Raw genomic sequence first — 20,372 nt, forward strand, 5'->3', positions numbered from 1 at the left:
TATTCAAAAACTTTTTTTTTCTTCCAAAACCCCCAAAGTTGTATTGACTTCATAGCCAACTTGCAGGATACAGAGGGGTCCCTGGCTAATCCCATAAAGGGATTATGTTTATCTAATAGCCTTCCCAAACTTTTTCCTCTTCACTTATCTAGGGTTTAACATTACAAGATTAGTGGTTTTCTCACGAATTTTTACTCCAGAGATGAGGAAGAAGGGATAAGGTTCTCTTTTTTAGTGGGCTGGTCGATCTCTTTCTCTGTGTGTCTCTGGACTGCTAAATCCTTTGGAATGAAGTGTGACTACATGAAATCATCAGTTGCTTTGTTTTGCTGTTTTGTTGGAGTAACTGGAGATGGTTGCCAATTTGATACAGGCTTCAAGATTTGGAAAATGGGATTCTAGAGAGAAAGAACAAGTTATTCTCAGACAGAAGCTGCCCAGGACCCTCTAAACTACATGAAGGCCTTGAATCCAGCTTTCAGATAGATTGTTGTAGGACTGATCCAGCCCTCCCTCAAACCCTGCTCTTTCTGGTACACCTCTGTTGCTTCCAGAACCTCTTTTTAAGTGTTTACCATAGCTTGATAGAGAGACAAAAATCGAATAACTCCTGTATGAGAGCAGCATGTAAAAACATATATAGAAATAAATATGAAATGTTTGCAAAATAGTATGTAAAGGGAGTAACAACATGGAGAATTAAGACCCTCATAGAGACAATGGAATTTTGAGCTGAATATTGAGGGAATTAGGAATTCTAAGAGGTGGAGGTAAAGAGGGAGTACATTTCAGATACAAGAAATTGTGTAAAGGTACAAAGATAAAACCTGCATATGGGAAACAAGGAGGCTAGTTTGCTTTGCATAACACACACTCTCTCACACAGGAGGGGGAGAGACAGAGACAGAGAAACAGAGAAAGGAATAGCTAATAATAGTAGCTAACATATATATAACCCTTAAAGGTTTACAAGGGCAGCTAGGTGGTACCACAGTGCACAGCACTTGGTTTGAAGTAAAAACTTATCTTGAGTTCAAATTTGTGCTCACCTGTGTGACTCTGCTCAAGTCACTTAACCCTGTTTGCCTCAGTTTCCTCAATTATAAAATAATCTGGAGAAATGGCAAACTATTTCAATATCTTTGCCAAGAAAACCTCAAATGGGATGTCAAAGAATTGGACACAACTGAAAAATGACTGAACAACAAGAAAGATTTGCAAAGCATTTTAAGATTATTATTTCATTTGATTTTTTTATAATAACCATGTGGAGTATGTAGAATGTGTAATATGGCTGGAAAGATAGGTTAGAATTAGATTGTAAGAGACCTCTCTGTGCACTCATGACTAGCTACTTAGAAGGTTTGCAGTCTTTCCTTGAGCTGGAAGGGAACTCAAGAGCTGTTCTCAGTCCCTCTCCCCATCCCCTTTACCTCAGTATTCCATTCACAACTTAGTCTTATTAAGGGCAGCAGAATATAGATGCAGCTCCCAGTTTTGGACTCACAACTTGTTTTGGACATCTTTCCCCTGACACAGTTATATAAAATCTGAGAGTTGAGGGGAACCAATTAATATAACCCACCTAAAATATGTCTACTAAGTTCCATCCAGTGGGAGGAGGCTGTTATCTCCTAAGACAATTCATTCCACTTCTAGTTTTAAAAGCTTTTCCTTACATAAAACCACTTTTATGCATTTTTCCTACTTCTCTCGGGAGCCAAGTATAATCTGTCTTCTACTAAATGAACTTGAAAACAGTCATCAGGTGCCCATTCAATGGGGAATGAACAAGTTGTGGCATATGATTGTGATGGAATGCTGTTATGTATGTTGAGCAAGATGGTTTCAGAAAAACTTGGGAAGACTTATATGAACTGATGCAAAGTGAAGTGAGCAGAACCAGGAGATCATTGTACAAAATAAGAGCAATTTTATAACAATGATCAATGATGAAAGACTTGGCTACTCTGATTAAGAAAGTGATTAAAAGAAGTTCCAAAGGATCCATGATGAAAAAAGCTATCCACTTCTAAGGAGAGAGAACTGTTAAAACTCAAAAGGAGATTGAAGCATACCTTTTTTTTTTCTTACTTTTCTTGGGTGTTTTTGCTTTTTGTTTTCTTTTACAACTTGGCTAATACATATTTTTCATGATTTTACTTGTATAATTGCTATAAAATTGCTTGTCTTTTCAAGGAGGGGAGAGACAAGAGGAAAGGGGAGAATTTGGAACTTAACATTTAAAAATATGATTACTAAAATATTTTTACATGTAATTGGTAATGGCTGCTTCTCCCTCATCTCTTCTAGTTTAATCTGATTTTTTTCAGCTAGCTCACTCCCCTGCCCCCAATCCTGACTGCACTCTCATGGACACACTTTACCTTGTCAAATTTTCCCTGAATTTTACTAGTTCACATCAACATTATAGAATCATTGTTGAAGAAATGAAGTTTTATTGTGAATTTGCATAGTAACTCAAAGCATGAGATAACATATTTCATTTTCTTTAATGAGCCAATTTCACTCTTTTGAAATTTGGAATATTAATTATGTTCATGGCTATTATAAAGAGCTTGACAATTGTTCTTGTAAATAGGTTAAATCTGGCTCCTATAAATCCATTTACTCAATTGCTTTGCTTAGTAAATCCCTTTTCCATAATGAATTAATGGAAAGGCAGATTTATTGCTACAATATTTAAATTAATGTAGTTTAGGAAAAAGAGATTTTTCTGGGAAATGAGTGTAAACTGTTATTTTTACCTTCTGAATCCAATTCTTCCTGTGCAACAAAAAATTCGGTTCTACACACATATATTGTATCTAGAATATACTGTAATATATTTAACATATATAAGACTGCCTGCCATCTGGGGGAGGGGGTTGGGGGAGGAAGGGAAAAAATCTGAATAGAAGTAAGTGCAAGGGATAATGTTGTAAAAAATTACCCATGCATATGTACTGTCAAAAAAATGTTATAATTATAAAATACAATAAAAATTTAAAAAAAAAATTTTTTTTTCTGTATCTTCCTTTATAGTTGGTTGGCAAAAAGAGTATGGGAGGAGGCCATGACATAGATTACTTTCATTCAAACTTTTGCTCATGAATTGCCTAAGTACCAGAAATGGAGCTTTGCCAGAAGGAATCATGCTCTAGGAGGAGCACTTTTGTAATGCCATCCATAGAAGTAGGGAGTAGGTAATGGGCAAAGATGAAACTACTCCAGAATGATCCTGCTGGTATTCTCTATTTTCCCCCTATGTGTGGGTGAAGATCTGATTGCCTGGACCTACTTATAACCTTGGCTTTGAACACCCTCCTTTTCACCTTCCATATATTTTCAACTCTTCCCTCAAGAAAGCTACTGAATAAAGAGAAGAAATGAGTTAATGAGATCTTCAGATAAGTCAGATTTAACTTGAATGAAAATTCACTCTGAGACCATATACCTGCTCTTGTAGTTTTCTTGGGGTGAGGTGAGGTTCCCCATGAGAAAAGAAGTTCATCCCTTTTTTGACAGGAGTAGCTCAGCTGGTCAGAGGTCTGACCTACAGGGCATACTGGGCATGACCACACATCCTGCTGTGAATATAGGAAATGAACAATAGGGAAAGCTAAACCATCAATGCAGGGGTTCTCAAACTACAGCCAGGGGGCCAGAAGCTGCCCGCTGAAGACATTTATGCGGCCTGGCAGATTATGGCAAATGGGCTGAGGGGCGGAGACAGAGTGTGAGGTTTTGTTTTTACTATAGTCCGGCCCTCCAACAGTCTGAGGGACAGTGAACTGGCTCCTATTTAAAAAGTTTGAGGACCACTGGTCAACGCCATAGTCCAATCCTGAAGCCAATGGGAGTTTTGGATGATTTTTCAAACCAGTTTAGTGAACGGGGTCAGGGAACAAGGCCCTTTTGTAATAGTTTTTCAATTGGCATATATATATAATATGCCCCTTCATATCCTCCACAGTCCAGCCATAGTGATCCTCTTGGTCTTCATCTCATATGATCCATTGTCTCCCGTCTATGCTTTTGTTCTAGCTATGATCCTTAACTTTTCTCCTAATTTTTTCCTCTTAGAATACTGTACTATCTTTTAAAACTCAGCTTACACACTATCTCTTGTATCTATCTTCCATTGAATTTGTACACATTTGTATACATATATGTATATATGTATGTGTGTGCTATATATACTACCTATATTCATATATACATGCATACTTATATATATGTCATCTTCCCTGTTAGAAAGCTCTTTGAGATCTGAAGTTATTTTTGCTTTAGGGTTTAACATGATGTCTGGAACACAGTAAGGACTAAAGAATGCTCTTTGTGGGGCAGCCAGGTGGCACAGTGGATAGAGCACCAGCGCTGCAGTCAGGAGCATCTGAGTTCAAATTTGGTCTCAGACACTTCTTAGCTGTGTGACCTTGGGCAAGTCACTTAATCCCAACTGCCTCAGCCAAAACAACAATAAACCTCTTTGGTTGTCTGATTGGTTGTTTAGGTTGAGTGTCAAACAGGCTGAATGGTTGAGAAGGGAGCATGTCTAGCTATTCAGGAAAATTGGCTCTAGGCTACCATTATGACTACAGACATTATGAGGGTAGAGAGTATGTCTTAGTCATCTTTGTATACTCAACAATGCTAACATACAGGGCCTTAATTACAGTCAATGCTTAAGAAATGTTTATTGAATAAAAGTTGCATACATGAAAATTAAAATTTTTTATTGATGCCTTTTTATTTTTCATCATTTTCATTTCTGAACATATTGTTCCCATTATTCTCTCTTTCTTCCCTATCTGTGGAGACTTTAGTTGTAATAAAGATAAAACCAAATCAAACCAATAACAAAACAATTTTTTCCCCAGAAAAACCAACCTATACATTAACTGTGACTAACATAAAGCACAAATCACCTATTCTTCAGTGAAAAGAGGAAGGTATTTTCTTGACTTTTCTCTAAGATCAAGCTTTTTGGTCATTGAAGGTTTTTAAATTATTGTTTTAGAATTTTTAAAAATTCTGAACTTAGCAAACTGCATAATCTCTTCTTAATATGTAATAAATACAATTGAAATAGGTTCATAGACAGAGGTATAAATCTCAGTCATGTACAGTTTCTCTTTCCTTTAACTTGTCTTGCTTGTCTGTGACTCCTGAATTTCACTAATAAGCATTTTTTAAAAATTGTTGATCAGCCACCCTCTTTATTTTACTTTTTAAAATTTTTTGGCAACTTCATCTCTATTCTAGCTCTCCCTACCAAATCATTCTCTACCTCTGAGAGAGAGAGAGAGAGAGAGAGAGAGAGAGAGAGAGAGAGAGAGAGAGAGAGAGAGAGAGAGAGAGAATGAATGAATCCTGGTGATAAATCTGCAGTAACATAAAACAGCAAAACAAATTGGGTTTGTCTTATTCCATCACTCTTAGGAGGTGGTAAATATGCTTCCTCATCAGTCCTTTGGAATTACAGTTAATCATTGTGCTACTCAGAGCTCTTCATTCCTTCAAAATTGTTTTTCTTTACAATGGTAATTTTCATTTCTTAAAAAAACACAAAAAACTACTAGATTTTAAGCAATTTGCAGATAAATCAAGTTCATACCATCTATATATATATATATTTAATCCCTTCCAGGAGCAGACTTCTAAAATAACTCAGAGGAAATATGGATCAAATTATTAGGGGACATCCTCATTGCCTGTTACTATACAGTGCTGTGCAGCTGGCAATCACTTATAAAATTATATACTCGGAGTTAGAAGAGATCTTGGAACTCCAACTTGCTCATTTTACAGATGAGCAAACTGACCTCTGATAAATTCTGGGTGAATTGATGAATGAAGAAATCATGATTATCAAGTAATTTCTTTTTGAAAAACATTTCTCTTCAGATTTGTTTACAAATTTATGAAAATCCATGAAAAGTGCCCAAAATGGTCTTTCCAGAAAATTTAAAAATGCTCTTGACTGCTATTAACAAACACCAATATTTCCATTTGCAAATATTCGTATGTTTTTTTGCCCTTTCTTTGTCCCCAAAATTATCCCGGTGTTTGATACATAGTACGAGCTTAAGAATAACTAGCCTAACATTTAAATAGTACTTTAAGGTTTGTAAAGTACTTCTTTTTTAAAATTTATTTTTAATACACATTGCTTTATGAATCATGTTGGGAGAAAAAAAAATCAGAATAAAAGGGAAAAACTATGGGAGAGAAAAAAAAAAACACAGAAAAAAGAAGTGAACATAGCATGTATTGATTTACATTCAATCTCCATAGTTCTTTTTCTGGATACAGATGGCATTTTCTGTCCAAAGTGTATTGGGATTGCTTTGGAAAAGTGCTTCTTTACAAATATTGTCTCGTTTTATTCTCACAACAATCCTGGGAGATAGGTGCTATCATTCTCATTATCAGATGAGAAAACTTAAGCAAAAAGATATTTCAGTAACTAACCCTAGCTAGGAAGTGTTTGAGACCAGATTTGAATTCAGATTTTTCTTATTCTAGGTCAAGCACTCTATCCACTGTATCCCCTAGCTGACTGAGTACAAGGAAGGATGGAAAAAGAAGATGGAGGATGAAACTATGCATTTACCACGTGCCTTTTTTTTTTTTTAAGTATGCATTCTATAAAGTCATTTTAATTTATTTTTTCTTTTTAAATTCTATTCCATTTTAATAGCCAAATAACAATATTGATGCATATAGATATATTTAACAAAACTTTGTAATTTTTTCTTTTATCATTCGCTGCTTTTTGAGTCATATTCCTCCAATACTGCATTTGTGTGATGAATGTTTTGAACCTAAATATTGGAATTAACATTTATAGCTGTTAAATTCCACTTGGTAGGTTCAAGTTCAACTTTCTAGCTTAACATAGTAATTTTGTTGTTTTTGTATGACAGGAAATTTATTTACTTATTTGTTTTCTGGTTGTACATGTGCATTTTTAAAAAACCCAACATTTCCTTATGAATCATGTTGCGAGAGAAAATCAGAATAAAAGGGAAAAACCATGAGAAAAAAAAAAACAGGAGAAAAAGAAAAAAAAAGTGAATATAGCATGTGTTGATTTTTATTCAATCTCCATAGTTCTCTCTCTTTGGATGCAGATGGCGGTTTCCTATCAAGTCATTTTAAAGACTTTAAATAATGAGTTCCAGTGGACTGGAAGTAAGTTAGATTTATTTGCATAAGTTTTCCCCTTTGTTCTGATGTGCCCTCGATTCCTTTCCTTTTAGATCGTCCCTTATTTACCTCATGCTTTTTAAATTATTATTTTTTAAAGACCATATCCCATACTTATTTCAAGTATGGACAAACAACCTTTACAGGGCAAATATCCCCATTAAACCTCAGACTGACTTCTGTTGCTTTCCAGTCATTCTCTCTCTCTCTTTTTTAAACTACAAACAATTCAAACTAACACATTCCCATTTGCTGGCTTTTGCTACGTGTGCCGTTTCCCTGTCCTTCTAACTCTAGCTGTGGCCAAGTGTTAGGCATTTTAACATTAAAAATGTCAGCCCTACCATTAAAACAAAACAAAACACAAAACAAACAAACAAAAAAACAGGTGGGAAGAAAAGAGACAAATATGAAGAGGTAAAGACAATGCAAAAAAAAAGGCAACAAAACTCAGGTCAAATACAACGTACTAAGACATTAAAGAATCTATCTTTTTGTTGGACAATGAACTACACATGTGGAATACACAATGCAACATGTAGTTCAATCACTATATTAATGATTACAAGATACTATCACTCCATTATAAATAAGGGAATCCCCGATTTCTAAGATTTCCCTCTAGCTAACATCTTGAAATTCATGGGCCAATCTTCTTACACCTACACTTTGTCATCCCCATCCTCCACCTCCTTTAGCCCATACTAGGATATTTTGCTGAATGAACTGTTTGGGAGATTCGAATTTTTGATGAGAAGTCTCTATTTGGGTAAAACTGAATGTATCTATCAATTTTTAAAAAATGGTCCAATGCTCAACCAGTGCCCCACCTTCAAGATATCTACACTCATTATTTTTCCAGAAAAGCCATTGCTATTATACTGGGTTATCTTCCTTTTGGTTACAGGTTATTCTCCTTGAAAACTCTTCCCTACACGTTTTTTTTTTTTTTTTTTTTTTTTTTTTTTACGACCAAATTCCTCTATTAGTTCTTCCCTCCCTAGGCCCCCTATTTCAGTAGGAAACAGCGTCAGAGCTCCATAATACCTACTCAGGTGAAGTTCTGTGGAGGGGGCGTGACCCAGGTGTAACTAACTCCCCAATCTACTTGTGAGGTTTTGTCTTAAAGAATCCCATAAGCTGAGCTGGGAAGAGGAAAAGAAAGTCTTAGGTTTGGGGGTCTAGAGGAGGGATAAATTCTTGGGTTGGGGAGAAGTCACAGAGGAGCAGCTTAGTTCTCAGTGGAAACCAGCGGCAGGACTGTGATGATCTAACGGCAACAAGAGGATACTGAAGAAATACAGTTCCAGGAGTTCCTCAAAGTTTGTGACGCTTTCCAGGTAAGGCAGTTTCTTTCACATATATGATGAGTGTTTAGGCTTGTCGCTCCTGTCGCTATGAGGAGAAGGGTTGGATTATAGGGTGTAGGTGTAATGAATATTGGTCCATGAATTCCAAGATGTCAGCTAGAGGGGAATCTTAGAAATCTTGGACTTCCTTATTTATAATGGAGAAACTTAAGCACCGAGAGGGAAGACTTGTCTGATAGGGAGTCCCACCCATTTCCTTTATTTACCGTGATGTACTTCCTAGGTATGACAGGCATTAATGTTTGTGTTGCTGCTATACTTTAATATCCATGGAACCTTTCTATGACTTGAAGCCAAAAGCTTCCATATGTGCTGTCTCCCTATTTACAGTTTGGGGATTTTTGAGAACAGGAACTATCTTCTTTTTCTATTGGTTTACCCAACGTTTAAAGCAGTGCTTAGCAATTAATACAATCCATTCATCACAAGTAGTGACAATAAATCTCATCACACACAAAAATCCCGACCTCAGTAGTCGATGCTCTATTTATTTTCTATAAAATTAAGTCTAGAAAAATCTCAATCCAACAAAAGTATGGGAAGTGCTTGGAATTTGTGTAATGGAATTTAAGTGATAACATAATCTGTGTACTTGAATTTCAGAGCAATTTTATAATAATAGCAACCCTCATTGAAGAAGGCAGTGTGTTCAGTGGGAAATATGCTGAATGTGGAGTTGGAGTTATTTAGTCATTTCAGTTAATGTCTGACTCTTAGTCACCCCACTAGAGGTTTTCTTGGTGGAGATACTGGAATGATTTGCCATTTCCTTCTCAAGCTCATTTTAGAGGTGAAGAATTTGAGGCATATAGGATTGAGTGATTTATCCAGAGTCACACAACTCAGAAGTGTATGAAGCTGGATTTGAACTCGCAAGTTGAACTTGGGGAACTTTCTGACTCCATAGCTTGCCACTCTATTTACCCTATCACTTCACCTAGTTTCCTTGGACCAGATAAACTGGGTTTAAATCCTACTTTCCCCACTTGCTACCTGTGTGACTTTGGGCAAATTACTTAACTCTGAGTCTCTTATTTCTTTATCTATAAAATGAGAGGGTTGGCCTACATGATTCGTCAGCCTTGCCTAACTGTGCATCCCTGATTCTGTAGGATTCTGTGGGAGATCAAATGAAAGGGTCTGGAACTCAGGGACCTTCTGGATCATGGACAATTATCCCCTCTTCATAATTGTGGGTCTTCATTTGAAAGTCAGGACTATACCTGCACTGCAGTACTCTCATATGGTGGCAGAGATACGTTTTATGAAATTTTATTAAAGTATGACATAAATGTGACAGATGGGGTACATAGTGGGCAAAAATGCTGATCTTGCAGTTAGGAACTGAGCAGGGCTCAAGACTTGCCTCTGATACTAAGTGAATAACATTGGGCAAAAATTGCACTACCTCTCGGCCTCAGTTTCCTCATCTATAAAATAGGAATGCTAACACTTTGTAGGGCTGTCCTTGGGATCAAAAGAAACTTTGCACTTTGCAAAAATTATAATACTATATATGTGTCTTATTGTTAGGTAAGCCAGGGGTAACTTCCTTATTGTACAGGTTAGGAAAATTGAGGCACAGAGTGATAAGGTAGTCATTCCAAATGTGAAGAAATTGCAGTGAAATTCTTCACTTCTGGGTCCAGAATTGAAATTCCCAGGCATGCTATGCTTTTAGTAATCATTTCCCATATCAGTGACCATGACCTTTTTTTCTTCTACCTTAGTGAAACCTTCAATGATTTCCACATTTTTTGGTTCCGTGAATCCCTTTCATGAACAACAAAAAATATTTTGAGTATATTAATACACACTACATATTAATATATGTAAAGTTCTTTACAATTACTTCTTTAGGCATTAAGAATTTTCAGCACAAACTATTTGACCCTTAAGGGAGAGGAAAGGAATAAATACTTAGTGACTCTGCTGCACCAGGCACTGTGGTGAGCACTTTTTACAAACATCTCATTTGATCTCTCCCCTACAGTTGTGCTAAGCAATTTCTCATTTTACCACTGATGAAATAGAGGCCCTGTGAGGCTAAATGGCTTGCCTAGAGAACTACAGGTGGTGCCTGACAGTAGATCTGAAATCGGGTCTTTCTGACCCAGGCCCAGCCCACTCTCTGCCAGCTGCCTCCCATTCTTGCAACTCCCCTTCCCAAAACATTAAATGGGAACCAATGCTATGGTTGTACAGCTGGAAATGAACAGATTACTTGCCATGACTATAATTTTTACTGTAAGCTTGGTTTGAGGGGCTTTCTTTTAATAATCAGTATACTGGTTTGTGAGGCTGTGGACAACTCATGGTTGACACTGCTCATAAAGACAAAGCAAACATTTAAAACCAAGAATAATAAGCAGACTTTCTGGGAATATTCCTTGCGTCCAATTGGCACATAAGGTCTCAATCCTCACCTTTTCCTTGTCTTAGCTTCCACTCTCCCAGACTTGTCTTCTCCCTTTCCAAGAATCTTCCTCATTGGAACAGGTTCTTTTTCAAATCGAGCTTCAGCCTCCCCTCTCCCATAGCTTCAGCTCAGGCTCTGTAACTCAGCCAGCATTTACATTTATCCTTTTATGTTATTGTATTTGAGCTTCACAATAATTTGGAGATAGATGCTAGTATTATCCCTATTTTATAGGTAAGCTCTGGCTGGAAAAAGTGAAGTGATTTTTGCCTCCCCTCATATAGTTAGTAAGAGTCTGAGGGCGGATTTAAACACAGGTGTTCCTAATTCTTAATTCAACTCTATTCACTGAACCTCTTGGCTGCCTCATGATTTATAAATAATGAAAGACAGGGTTTCCTTCAAGGGTCTCAAATGCACTTTCCCAACATCCAGCCCAATGTTTGTCCACAAGGATGTGGTCACCTTGCTGGTTAGAGGGACCGCTGCATTCTATATTCAGTGATTTTCAATTGTCTTATAAACAAATCAGCAGAACTCCACAGAGCAAAGGCAAAGGTAAGAAGTGGTCAATATTTCAGTGGTTGGAGAGGTTACAAGATCAGATTTGCTCTGGTGCCCATAAAAAATGTGGGAATTTTCACTTAAGTATTCCTGAGGTAAAGTGCTTCGTTATTAGAAATGAAGTTTTGTTTGGATTTTGATTTTTCTGATGTTCCTGATGATTTTTCAGTGTTCTCTAGTGAAATATAAGTCCTCTCAAGATGTTTCTTTAAGAGGGTAAAACTTTTGAGAACTGAATGAATGTTTTGAAAACCTCAGAAAATGTTAAATGGGACCTTTATCACATATTCTATTTTCTCCTATTACATGTAAAAGGGGGCCTGCATAATGATTCATTGAGTAGGGTCCTTCCACACACACACACACACACCCCGTTAAGACTTTCAGGAAACGGGCTGCTTTCACACAGGCTGGGAAAATGCTTTGGGGGTAGGGTTCTTATGGACCAGTCATCCTATTAGACACATGGAGAAAATGTTGTTTACAATTTCTAAATGTAATCTGATCTGATCTCTCATTATTCACAATTGGGTACAGTTTATGGTGCATCTATGGTGCTTGTTCAAGACATAGATACTGATAAAGCTATTTCTCCCAACCTATTACATGTTCAGGGTGGTCTACTGCTGGGACTTAGAGGGTCTTTACAGAGGAATTCAGTGCACTTGTCGATGTTGAAAGCAGTTGGCTTTTTATTTGACTGTTCTAAAAGGAAGGCCACCTGGCTTAACTGGAGACACCCAAGGGACCACTGAGAGAAAAGCAGGGGTAAAAAGGGAAGGATAGGAAGACAACACTCATTCCCAAATTGGAGCAGGAACCAATATCACTGAAGCAGGACAGTGAGGCTCCAGTCAGGGATACCGCCCAGAGAATCCCAGATGTATTGGGTCCTTAATTAAAGAAGAAGGATGAAGTCCATGATGGTCCTACAAGACCTACTCCTACTGCTTGGAACAGGTTTACAGCAAGTTCTTTCCTACTCTATGCGTGGGGCTCACTGGATCTGACTTCATGACTGACTTATTTAAGGGAAGCTCAGGAAGCCGACAAAGGCTGGATGATTTTGTAGGAAGGGACAGGGTCTCAGGCATGTCTGATTGGCTTCTTGCCTCTCATGTCACAGGAAAAAAAAACCCCAGTAAAGTCACATGGGAGATATTCCTAGATAAAAAGCAAAAGTCTCAAGTTTCTAGAATCACAGAATTTCCATCAGATTTTGTAGGAAAAAGGGAGTGCCATTCAGAGAGGAGGTGGCTACAGCAGCATGGCTGAGAAACATAGAGGCTTGGTTGGAGAAAAATTAAACCTGAAAAATCCATCATTTGTCCTGGTCTTCCACAATGTCACAATCTGGGCATTGTGTATTCCTCATCCATTTTGTTTCTCCCATGTGGATGACCAGGCTGATATCTTTTGAATCACCTTAGATTACCATGAAGAGAAAAAGGCTCTAGGGCAGTAGTGTTAAACTCAAATAGAAATAGGGAGGGGGCAGCTAGGTGGCAGCTAGGTGGCATAGTGGATAGAGCACCAACCCTGAATTCAGAAGGACCTGAGTTCAAATCTGGTCTCAGACACTTACCACTTCCTAGCTGTGTGACCCTGGGCAAGTCACTTAATCCCAGCCTCAGGAAAAAAAAATAGAAATAAGGACCACTAATCTGTATATAAGGATCTCTGTGACTGCTTTTTAAGCTAGTTTTAACATGTTTTATTATCCATGTTGTATTTTTATTTAACTTTTTCATCTGATTCCTGTAGTACTTGGTGCTGTTGCAGAACATAATGCCTTATTTGACACTTCTATTTGCAGTTTCATGTGAAAAAAAAATTTTTAGTTCCAAATTCTCTTCCACCCACCGAGAAAGCAAACAATATACCAATTATATATGTATAATCATGCAAAATGTATTACCTTATTAGCTATAAAAAAGCAAAAAAAAATGAAATGAGAAATTATACTTCATTGCATTCAGAGAGCATTAGTTCTCTCGATAGAGGGGGGAGATAACATTTTATTTTTTATCATGAGTTCTTTGGAATTGTCTCTGATCTTTTATTGATCAGAGTAGTTGAATCTTTCACAATTGATCATCATTAGAACACTGCTATTACTGTGCAAAATGATTTTCCAGTTCTCATTTCACTTTGCATCAATTCATATAGGTCATGTTTTTAATATTATCTGTGTATGTATATTTATTTTTCCTTTACTCTGTTTGGGATATAGAGCTAATAGTGGTATTGCTAGATCAAAGGATATGTGCAGTTTTGTATTCCTTTGATCCTAGTTCCAAATATTTCTCTAAAATGGTTGGACCAGTTCACTATTCCACCCACAGTATACCTATTTTTCCCTTATCTCCTCCAGTACTTCTCATTTCTGATAGGTCTGAAGCCATACTACATAGTTGCTTTAATTTACATTTCTCTAATCAATAATGATCAGAGCATTTTTTATAACTATCCATAATTTTAATTTTTCTTTTGAAAACTATTTAAATCTTTTGATTAGTTATCAATTGGGGAAAGGAACCATTACTATTCTTAATATCTATTGTAGAAAGAATTTGTGCTTTATAGAAATAATATATTTAAGTTTCAAAAACGAGCCTCCCAAATGGGCAATCACAAAATTCGACCTGGGTGATTGAGTATGGTAGCCAATGCCTTGTGTTTCAAGGCCTTTTCTGTTTCAAGAGTGTCTTAGAGACTTCTGGCAGCTTGTCACTTGAGAGAATAGTGTATAACAGTATACAGTGATCAAATCTACAAGTAGTCCAGGTTCTTTGGGGCTTTTATCTGGGATGGGAAATTTCCAGGTGCCAACAACAACAGCTTTCTTCCCTTGCTTGATCTCACCCTTTGGGAATGGCAGCAATCTTATCTTTTGGAGTATTTATTTCTTCTTCAGCATCTTAGAAACCATGTGATATCCCAAGGCTTACCCTTTTCCCATTAGTTCTATTCCAGTTTGAGGAGATTTCCCCATCCCTCAAACTTTCCTAATTGTTATTTGCCTGAGATGTAAAAATTTCTCTTATAATTATGGGTAGCATATGATTTCTATCACAGAGCTCACCATCTGCTCCCCTCTCACTTCTCATATTCATCCCCCATTGTCAGTGGTTAGCCTTTAGTTAGGGAGCAGAGTAATTTCTCATCAAAAAAGTTTTGAGACCCAAACTCTCCACTCTGATCCTGCTTTTCCACTACTACTACCACCTTAATTTTTACTTGTAGTCAAGTTGTCAGGGAGCTGATTTTTTCCAAAGCCTTCCATCTAGAGTCAAATATCAACAAAATAATATAGAAGCTGGTACACAGTGCTCTTCCCCCAATACAGTTTTCAGCACATGCTTCTTTGGAGTTACAGACATTGCCTCCCTGGTCTGCTTGTCAGGCTCTTTCTAAACCCAGTCCTTGTTTATACCATATTCTGAACCCATCTCTTCTCCCTATTGACCTGCTTGGTATCTTATCTTCTCAACTATTAATCCATTATCAAAAATTGTGTTAAATGTTAGATACTTTGCTAGGTGCTAGGAATAGAAAACCAAAAAATGAAACATTCCCTATGCTAGAGGAGTTTACGTTTTCATGAGATAACCAGTAACTTCTGAATTTAACGCACTGACAAGAGAAGTCTAGAGGAGCCTATTTCTGAAAACATATGAAGACATCCAACGTTGACTTTAACATTCACAACTTTAGTGATGGGGATTTCAGACTTAAATAAGTAGGTAAGAGTGATTTTTTTTCTTTAATAGGTGAGACTTTTAAGCCCATTTTATTTTCTGTCTATTGCCTAGGTTCTTTTTTGTCAACAAATATCTTTTTTTTTTTTTTTTCTTTTTCTTTTTTCCTGAGGCTGGGGTTAAGTGACTTGCTCAGGGTCACACAGCTACGATGTATTAAGTGAGGCCACATTTGGGTCCTCCTGACTTCAAGACTGGTGCTCTATTCACTGTGCCCTAGTTGCCCCAAATAGATGTCTTTTTTAAAATTTTCTTTTTACAATTTATTTTATTCTGAAGTTAACAAATAGCCAGTTAGATGAGTATTCCTTCCTTCTATATATACTCAGGGTGTAAGTATGCATGTACACACACTCATAGGCCAAAAGAAATTATAGACAAACCTGCAAACCTGTTATGTAGAACTTCTTTTCTTTCAAAGTATATAATAAATCCAACATGTAACTGTGATTCCTTCTATTCTCTTTATTTTGAAGAAGGGAAACATTTTGTAGCTAACCTATCTTTCCCACTTTTTAAATTTGGAGAAAAAAATGGAAAAATAAAACCAATGTAATAAATACATATAGTCAAAATAAATGCCCACATTGGATAGACCCTTCTCCCCCAGAACAAGGTCAGTGTGCTGTGCTGCACCTGCCATCTGTCACCTTTCTGTCACGTCCATCACAGCTGATCATGACATAATCTTGTTGTTGCCGTGTATAATGTTCTCCTGGTTCTATTCACTTCACTTAGCATCAGCTCATGTAAGTCTGTCCAGGTCTCTTTGAAATCAATCTGCTGCTCAAAGAAACCCTGATTTAATCCTAGCTTCTAGGCCCAAAGCAGAAAATAATTACAATAAATGCTCTCTTCTCCTTCCATCTGGATCATGTGAGGTGGGGATAAATTGGGACTCTGACCAGAGGATCTTTGTTCTTGTTGCCCCACTCACAATGGGGAATAGCAGGGTCTCAAGCCTGGCTGCTGGCTTTCTTACAGTTATATAAGTCACTCAAAAGTAGAGGTGGGAAACATTTTTCACCAAAGTAAAGGGATGATATTTCACACATTTAAAAAAATATCAAATTCCTACTATGTGCCATACTCTACAAAGCAATTTACATTGCTTTTTCTCATTTTATCCTCAACAATTCTGAGAGATAAATGTCTTCTTTTCCCCATTTCAGAACTGGGGAAACTGAGGCAGAGAGGGGATAAGTGACTTACCCAGGGTCATTTAGTTAATAAATATTTGAGACCAAATTTAAACTCTGGTCTTCTTGATTCCAGGCCCAGCACTTTATCTATCGTGCCACCCAGTAAATTTATCTTGGACAAAAGTATTTTTATGGAGGCTACTTGGTCCAACAGCCTCTTAATGTCCTTAGCTTGAAATTTTTATAACATCATAATGACCAAGCACAGTCTCAAGAAAAGATGAGAAAATGCAACAATCTCCTTTTGTCAAAGAGAAAGGAGACTTAGGGATGTGGAATGTCATGGATATTGTCATGATTGATGTGTTGGCATTTTTTCTTTTCCTCCCTTCCTCCTTTCCTCCCTCTGTTTTCCACCACCACCTTAAAATCTTACTTGGTTGATTGAATTTAGGACATGAATTTTAGAAGTCTAGATTTTAAATCTTGCTTCCTCAGGTACTTAATAGTTAGATGACGCCAAGCAAATAACTTCATCTCTTAGTTTCTGCTTTCCACTAGTAAAATGGGCATTACGACAGCATTTAAACCACAGAGTTATTATGAAGAACCAGTGAGATAACATTTGTGAAGAGCTTTAAAACCTCAAAATGCAATATAAATGCTTGTTACTTTTCTGGTAGAAAAATGAAGTAAATGTGATGTAAAGATATTTTGGAGAAGAAAATGGCAATTGGAAAAAGCTATATAGCAAACCATTCTAATTATTTTTGCCAAGAAAAACCCTTGGACAGCATTAGTATGCTATAGTCTGTGGGATCACAAAGAGTAGGACATGACTGAATAACTCTAAAATAGTAATAAAAAACAAAAGGCATAAACAAAAACTCTTAAAAACAACCAACTCTAATGCCAACCTTTTCTCCCTGCCTCCACTTCCTTTCCTCACAGTCCCCTGGATTCAGCTGTTCCTAGGAAAGGCTATTGATTGATTCATTCTAAAAGTTGATTTTCCTTTAAATTTTTGACTCCATGTTTCTTTCTCTAGGAAGGGTTTTCCCTTAAACTAATTCCCTGATCCCCAAGGGAACCCACTAGAGGAGGCCCCTCTTGCTCTTTGATGTTGACATAATATCTCTCTCTCTCTCTGATAACCAAGTGTTCCATCACTATAGCATCCTCAATCCTGTCATCAAAATGATTTTCCTTAAATGCTATCTCACCATGTCAATGACTAGTGCCTTTCTATTGCCTTTAGGATAAAATGCAAACTTCTCTGTTTAGCTCTTAAAGACAATTTACCTCCAGGGCTTCTTTCAGCCCCGTTGAACATAATGTCCTATACTTTTAGTTCTAGCCAAATTGATCTATTTCTTATATATGAGACTTTGTTTCCATTGGCTATCGCTCATGACTATGGAGTCCAGCCTTGCCTCTTGCTCACGAAAGCCTTTCCTTCAAGATGAAGAAGGGGAATAATCATTTATACAGTACCTACTATGAGCCCCAAACTGTACTAAATGCTTTACAAATATTATCTATTCATATAATATGAAAACCTTGTGAGGTAGTGCCATTATTATCCCTGTTTTACAATTGAGGAAACTGAGGCAGATAAAGGTTATATGACTTGTCCAGAATCACACATGGGGTAGAGTCACTTGGGAATATCTCTGACTTGCAACTGTCCCAGAGTTCTGGTTAAGATATTTCTCTGTTGGGCTGATCCAAGGACAGACTGTTCTATACATGTCCTTGTATGCATATAGAGATTCTATCCATGAGGGGTCTTGAGAACAGACTGGCCCAGAATGTAGCTGATGAAGGTAGGATGAAGATTGAGGTATAGGCAAGAGGTAGGCAAGAGACCACACTGTTGTTCTGAGAAGAGCCTTAGGGGCTTTATGGAGACCATACCTTGGAGAAATAATGTGCCTTATAACAGAGACATTGGTTGTTTCAGTGCCTTGTTGCTACTCTTTGGTTGCTTTCTTGTGTAACTTTCTTCTTCTGTGATAAATTCCTTAGGATAGTGATCATGTCTTCTCCATTCTTTCCATCTTTTCATTATGTCCAGTATGTTGGGGACTCGCTGACTCTTGGGTTTCCTGGAAAAAGTTGCTAGATCTCATCTAACCTTTATAATTGCCAATGCCTTAACACAGAGGTCAACCCACAATACACCCATAATAAACTTTTTTTTGCCTTGACTTGACCTTGATGAGGTTAGTGACAGTCAGAGAGTTGTTAAAATCCTCTTATGGTTGGTGCAGGTTCTTCATGAAAGAATTCATGAACCCGAATTATTAATTGGCAAAAATGAAAGTTTATTGTTGGATAAGAAGCCAGTTTTGCTAAGAGATTGACTTTTTAGTGGCAAAGTCCTATTAGGGAAATGAAGGCTGACACTGAGAAGAGAATGCCTTCTCAGCAGACAGGGTCTTACCAGCAGCTTTGGACCTTCTGCAAAGAGTGAGTTTAGAAACTGCCCTTTAAAAAGAGTCTTGAGGGGAGCTAGGTACCACAGTGGATAGAGCACCAGCCCTGAATTCAGGAGGACCCGAGTTCAAATCTGGTCTCAGACACTTAAACCTCCTAGCTGTGTGACCCTGGGCAAGTCACTTAACCCCAGCCTCAAAAATAAAATAAAATAAAACAAAAAGAGTCTTGAGGCTTTAGATTGAAAAGGAAGCCAAAGTTTCTAGGCCTAAATGCTTATCGGTATCCAGCCCAGATCTCCAATTGGACTTAACAAAACTTCAGAGGGGTGCTTTTTGACCAAGATTTCTAATTGAATCAAAAGATCCAGCATCTTAAAAGATAACTTATCTGGGAGGAGACTCCAAAAGGGATCACAGATCAAAAGGGAACAGTTTTAGAGTGATAATCTTAAAGGTAACAGTTTCCCTCCCTCATCAACCTGACTGATGAATGACTTTTTTCTCAAGACAATGGAAAATCTTTAATTCCTCTGTGCCCCATTACTTATGCCAGCTCCTTCCTTCTTTCTTGCTTCCTCTCCTTACCCATATGACCTGAATACAAGGGGGAAGGGAACAAGCATTTATTAAGTACTTACTGTGTACCAGAAACTATGTTGAGTGCTTTGCAACTATCTCATTTGATCTGAGAGCTGTATAACTTTGTGTTGAACTGAAGAAAATGAATGTGTTGGTAGATATGATAAGGCAAAACATATACCTCTTGATTTTCCTCAAGCAGAACACTTAAAATATCGAGATTCCCTCATCTAATACTGATTTCACTGGCATTGCACAGTTGTACAAAGTTACAATAACATCAGCTAGCATCTGCAAAGTGCTTTACTTATCTCATTAAATCCTCATAGCACCTGGAAGGTAGTTGCTATTTTTACTGGTGTTGCAGATGGGATAACAAAGAGAAGATAAATGACTTACCCAGGTTCATACAGCTAATAGGTATCTCTGATTCATGACTCCTATAATTATCTTTCTTTTTTACTGTATTTATGCTATCAAAGTTTCCACTCTAGGGTCTCCCCTCTAGGTACTTTTTACCAATGCCTTGTAGGGTTTGCCCCAAAGACTCCCCTTTTTCCATTGTGCCCCATTTCTAAAGTAATGCTGATTATTATTATAATCATCATTATGTAATCAATATTATCATCATCAATTAATATGAATTAATATTATTATTATATCAATAACAACATAATGCCGTGTTTATTATATGCCAGGCAATATTCTAAGTATTTTACATTTTATCCTTTTATTATAGTTTGGTTTATTATTATTATTATTATTATTATTTGTTTTTTTATGTTCATTATATCATTTAATCTACAACAATGCTGAGAAGTAGGTTGCCCAGGACCATATGACCAATAAGTGTCTGAGGCTAGCTCTGAACTTATGTCTTC

The 20,372-nt window shown here is 37.1% G+C and overlaps 1 protein-coding gene across 1 annotated transcript in view; it reads left to right on the top strand.

Moving 5' to 3' along the window:
• The first annotated feature begins 8,437 nt into the window (after positions 1 to 8,437).
• Positions 8,438 to 20,372, top strand: part of SVOPL (SVOP like) — an 87,995-nt gene continuing 76,060 nt past the window's right edge. Inside the window, 1 exon segment of the mRNA XM_074267813.1 lies at positions 8,438 to 8,555. The gene's annotated coding sequence lies outside the window, so the exon portion shown is untranslated.

Source organism: Sminthopsis crassicaudata, chromosome 5 (genome assembly GCF_048593235.1).
Source record: "Sminthopsis crassicaudata isolate SCR6 chromosome 5, ASM4859323v1, whole genome shotgun sequence".
Taxonomy (NCBI): domain Eukaryota; kingdom Metazoa; phylum Chordata; class Mammalia; order Dasyuromorphia; family Dasyuridae; genus Sminthopsis; species Sminthopsis crassicaudata.